Here is a 5,672-nt window from a genome sequence, read left to right as displayed (position 1 = left end):
TTCGTTTAAATCATTATTGTGATAAAGAATCACTGTATCATCTGCATAGAGTTGTATTGTACCCTTAAGTCCCCATTTAGCAATATCATTTATATATATTAAAAATAGTAATGGTCCAAGTACGGAGCCCTGAGGCACGCCACATTTCATCGTTCCCATGCTGCTTGTCCCCTTTCCAACAAAGGTCTGACAGTGTCGGTTAGAGAGGTAGCTACACAGTAACTTCAGGGGAGTGCCTACTATGCCTAGGTGTTCTAGCTTCTTTAGTAGTATCCCATGGTCAACCGTATCGAAAGCCTTTTTTAAATCTATAAATAAGCCTGCAGCATGCTTACCCTGGTCTATATGCTTTTGGAGGGCGTATACAAAATCGAAGGCAGCACATTTTGTGTTAGATTGGTTTCTGAATCCATACTGTTGGGATGCGAGTAAATTGTTTGATAGGAGATATTTAGTGAGCCTAAGCTTAATAACCTTTTCAAAAACTTTAGAGACGACAAAGAGGATGGATATAGGACGGTAATTAGAAGGATTTTTTTTGCAATCATCTTTGTAAATCGGAATTATTTTTGCTATCTTTAGTTGATCTGGGAAGATTCCACTATTCAGGGATTGATTAATAAGAAAAACAAGGTGGTCAGCTAATATATCTTTGCAAAAGTTCAGGTACACTGGTGTAATTCCATCTAAACCTGGAGATGCATTAGACTTTAGTTGAGAGATGATACTGAGAACTTCTGTTTTATTTGTTTTGGCCATGTATAAGGACTGGATTGCTTTTTGATCCGTGTTTATAGTGATAGAATCATCTGGATATGATGCAATTGTAGCTGCTAAGTTTTCCCCAACTGATATAAAGAAGTTGTTAAAAGTTGAAGCTATCTGTGTTGGGCATGTTATTTCTTCATTCTTAATGAGAAGACATTCAATTTCATCTTTCTGGGGTGTCGAGCTATTTGTTAGAATTGCATTTATTATTTTCCATGTCTGTCGCGGATAACGCAGGTTTTCTTTAAATATAGTCGTGTAGTATTTGGTTTTAGCATATCTTCTATAGTTGGTAACTTGATTTCTTGTTTTATTTCTCAGTGCTGTGAATATATCACTTTGCTGATTTTTTTTCCAGATTTTAAACGCATTGTTGCGCTGTTTGATAAGTGCATTTAATTTTGCATCAAATCATGGAGTATTACCCCTCCGTTGGTCTCCTATGCGTAACTCAGATTTATGTTGGGATGATTTTATTGCTGTTTTGATGTATTCATTAAAATTATTATAGATTTCATTGGCATTACTGGTGGTTTCGTGTGGAAAGTTGTGGGATTCTACATATGTTTTTAACATGTTTTTATCGGTTTTGGTGTTGTTTGAAAAAGAATGTATTCTATTATTAGTGTGATGTTTCAAGCTGTTTTGGTAATCTAATATCAAAATGTTATGATCACTTAGGTAGGCATCTATATTTGCAGTAGTTGAGGAAATATTTTGTCTGTTTGAGATGATATGGTCTATTAGAGAAGTAGAGGTATCTGTTACTCGTGTAGGATAGGATGTGTTACATATGAAACAGTTGTATGAGTGTTGATGTATTTAAGAGATGTATTATTTTTTTGAAGAATGTCAATGTTGAAATCACCAAAGATAAGGGTATCATCTATACAGTTATTTAAAATAGATTCATGATACATTAAGAATTCGTTAATGTTTGAGGTAGGCTTTCTGTTTATAACATAAATATTTAACGGTTTAAAATTTCTATTACGGATATATAATTGAAAACAATATGTATGGGAAATATGTATTTGAAAATTTTTTACGACTTCAATACGTTCATAATAAAATTATATGTTTAAATCAGAATTTTTCTCCGGTGAAATCGGTCCTTTCGGCATCGGATTATTGATATATTAAGTATTTTCGTGATTAAATAAAAACAATATTAGAAACATTATGTTAATTCACTTTTCAATCAAATTTTGGAATTATACACACGAGCGTATAAGTACGTATAGACGGGTATATACAAGTGTATAAATTACCTGCTGTAATATAGATAGAGGTGGTATATTGCTGAGTCTAGAAGCAAGCATTAATTGCACATTTTTTCTGTGTTCTTTATTCTGCCTTTGATTTTTTTCACCCTGCTTACTAGCGGATACCTGTTCTTTTTTTCTTTGTTGCCATATGCCTTTGCCTTTGTTGTTATATGATATTGGTCGGTTTTTGTATTGATTTGTTGATTATAAACGTACCTACATGTTATCTGGGTTATAAATGTGAGAATGTTGTCGATATATTTGGGGATTCCGTATTATAGGCCAGTACACATAGCGCCAAAAAGGGGGTTGCGATCGTAATTATTCCGGTAGTCCCAATTTTTTTATATGTTTTATAAACTGATCCCATGATGTATAATCTGAATTTCCGACCATGGCGCACCTGTGCTCGCGCCACCATTTAAAAAAAAACCGGCTGTAATCGCGCCAAAATCTAGTTTTTCCAAAATATATCATTCTCAATGCAAATTTTGGCTAAATTAGCTAGATAATTAAAGTAAAACATAAAATTACCTACAACTTTTGTGAAAACAATTTTCTTCAATCTCTAATAGGTACCGAGGTAGAAAGTCGTAAAGGTGCGTATATTTTTGAAAAAAACAAGTTTTTTGCGCGACTAGCTTTGATTTTTTGTAAATATCTCGTTTCCAGTACAATTTTGTGTAAAAATTATTGATACTAATTTTGTAGAAAATAAAATTTCATAAAATAAATAGGTATATAATTTATGTGTTTTAATTCCAATACGTATCCAAGCTCTAATCCACCAAAACCAGGCCAAAAATTGAAACAGAGGTAAAGTGTTTTAAATTTCATTCCTTAATTTTATTTTTCTTCAACAATTATTGTTGTGAGAACATATCAGTTGACAACAATCGTCATGCCTGCGTCAGACCTAGCTATAAGGGGCTGGAAACGGCATGCACGTTAGTGTCATAAGAACTAGAGCCAGCAAATAGTGAAAACTTTTCAGGTTCATTCATCTCTGGTCCGTGCTGAAAAATAATGTCAGTTTTTGTTAATTTTTTTAGATCGCTTATTTAATCATATAAAATTAATATTATTTACTTTATATTTACAGAAATTGTGAAAAAATTACCATGTTGAGTGTCGGTATAGTGTTTAACACAATACTCGTATTTTCTTTATTATTTGCAATATTATCTGGATGAAGTTTTGCGGAATTTTTCCTAAAATGAGAAATATTGTTAATTATTTATACTGTCTCTATTCCCTAATTATTTAGAGATGTATTAAGACATGCCCGACAAACTTTCACCAACAATTCCTGAGCTTATTTGGTGTAAAAAATGCATTTCGGTAAAAATAAAAATATGTCACCGGAAATCAAAATTAATTTACTTCTTATATTCCAAATTCAATATGCTCAGAAGTTTATCGACTGCGTATATATGTATATATCTACATATATAAAATTATTTAAGCTGACATTGTACAATTATGTTCTGTAAAAAACGTATCCCAAAGATCTATTTTTATGTGTGTATTTAAGTAGTACCTTCTCCATTCCGTTAAACATTTTCCTTGGTGCCGTAATTTTGTTCGGGATAAAACTCCTTTTGTCTTCTGTTTTCCCATATTTAACTGAAACGTAAGTATATATTAGCCAAGAGATTTATTATAAATTGGTTCAATTTTACCTTAAATTTGAAAATCATTTCAACGTAAGTAAGTGCAGTAACTTGGGGAGATAATTGCACAATTCTATCTACAACAAATGATCTAACAATCTAAACTTAAAATATTAATGACTCTTTTTAATATTCGAATGACTTTAGGTACTTTATAGGTGACATATGTCTAATTGTCTGTATGGAGAAAAACTTTCGATGTAGAGTTTTTTTTTTATGGAAAAAAACTTTCGAATTTCAAAAATTTGTTGTTGGGTAATTTAACTGGTTTTGGTGGATAAGAGCTTGGATACATATTAGAGTTAAAACACATAAATTAAATACCTATTTATTTTATGAAATTTTATTTTCTACAAAATTAGTATCAATAATTTTTTCACAAAATTGTACTGGAAACGAGATATTTACAAAAAACAAAAGCTAGTCGCGCAAAAAACTTGTTTTTTTCAAAAATATACGCACCTTTACGACTTTCTACCTCGGTACCTATTAGAGATTGAAGAAAATTGTTTACACAAAAGTAGTAAGTAATTTTATGTTCTACTTTAATTGTTTAGCTAATTTAGCCGAAATTTGCATTGGGAATGAGATATTTTGGAAAAACTAGATTTTGGAGCGATTTCGGCCGGTTTTTTTCAAAATGGCGGCGCGAGCACAGGTGTGCCAAGGTCGGAAACTCAGATTTTACATCAGGGGACCAGTTTATAAAACATATAAAAAAATTGGGACTACCGGAATAATTACGATCGCGAATCGGTAATTGCCCTGGAGTATTAGTAATGAAACGAACTCTTCACAAACACTTTATTGAAATATAAGAGAATACCACTCCTTAGTAAAAAAACTCCTTTTATTTTACCATAATTTATTAGATATTCCATTGTTACAACTAACATGACTGTATAATTAGAAATTAATGTAAAAGCCCAGTAGGGCGTAAATAAATAAAACTAGGAAAACGATTCTAGTGAAGGGGCACTCTATAACATTCTGTGCCGCTGGTTGTGACAACCGGACAGACAGCCGCGTCGCGTGAAAAAAAAGATTAATAGTAAAAAAGTCTACTTGGGCTAGAAATGATATATAATAACATAACGACAATACTTTAGTGTCACCTTTTTTCTCAAGTGCCTACACATTTACGCATTTAACAATGTATTCTTTTGTATTGGTTATTATTTATATTTATATTTATTATTTATATAAAAAAACCTTTACTCACTTGAGGAAGAAGTTAAATTATAAAAAACAGAAAATTTCACTAATAGATTTCAAAGTATCGTTTGATTAAATAAAAAAATACGTAAAAGAAATGACCGGAGCGACCGGCCGGGTGACACAACCTTACAGGCCGGAACTTTCGCGGCGTCTGAATCAATACGTAGTAACTCCTTGTCAACCCGCACACAAATATACTACGCACAATAGAGAGTTTTGAAGTACTGGCGGTCGTTTTTCGTGTATCTGGCCAGAAATTGGATTTTCGCGAGTGTTTTTATTTTAATTAATTCTTATGAATACATTAATAAAATCTCTAATCTTTTGTGAGGGAGTCGTCGGGAAGTTACTAATTCATCGTCTAGAAAAATAAAATCTGGTACTTGCCGCTTATCTTACAACATTTTACATTTAATAAAATGTACTTATCGTTTTACATAATATATTTAATTGTAAGGTCCTGTTTTTATTAATCTTAAATATAAATAACTTGCATCCCTTCGAATCCCTCTAGAAACATTTAAGATTTTAGTAATAAGCTCATCAGAAATAATTAAAATGTGAGCGTCGGGGCAAATCCCCGTTATCAGGGTATTGTGTCGCCTTAAGAGTGTCTATGAGTATGTTGCCTATACTATATCTATATGTCTTTGTAGTGTAGTCACTTGTAATGTTATGAGTGTCTTGTATGTTGCCTATATTATATTTATATGTCTTTGTATTTTATGTCTTTGTAGTGTAGTCA

General features: G+C 31.9%; 1 long non-coding RNA gene across 1 annotated transcript; it reads right to left on the bottom strand.

The window, feature by feature from the left end:
* Window positions 1–2,794: 2,794 nt before the first annotated feature.
* LOC149411125 (uncharacterized) lies at window positions 2,795–5,358 on the bottom strand. Its single transcript, XR_016304887.1, has 4 exons — window positions 4,932–5,358; window positions 3,577–3,662; window positions 3,157–3,247; window positions 2,795–3,052 (listed from the first exon to the last, which is right to left on the bottom strand). It is a non-coding gene; the product is annotated as an uncharacterized LOC149411125 (long non-coding RNA).
* Window positions 5,359–5,672: the final 314 nt, after the last annotated feature.

Source organism: Hesperophylax consimilis, chromosome 26 (assembly GCF_061612785.1).
Source record: "Hesperophylax consimilis isolate HC1 chromosome 26, BYU_Hcon_1.0, whole genome shotgun sequence".
NCBI classification, from domain to species: domain Eukaryota; kingdom Metazoa; phylum Arthropoda; class Insecta; order Trichoptera; family Limnephilidae; genus Hesperophylax; species Hesperophylax consimilis.
Note: the sequence above shows the minus strand (reverse complement) of the source record. Positions and strands in the feature narration are given on the sequence as shown.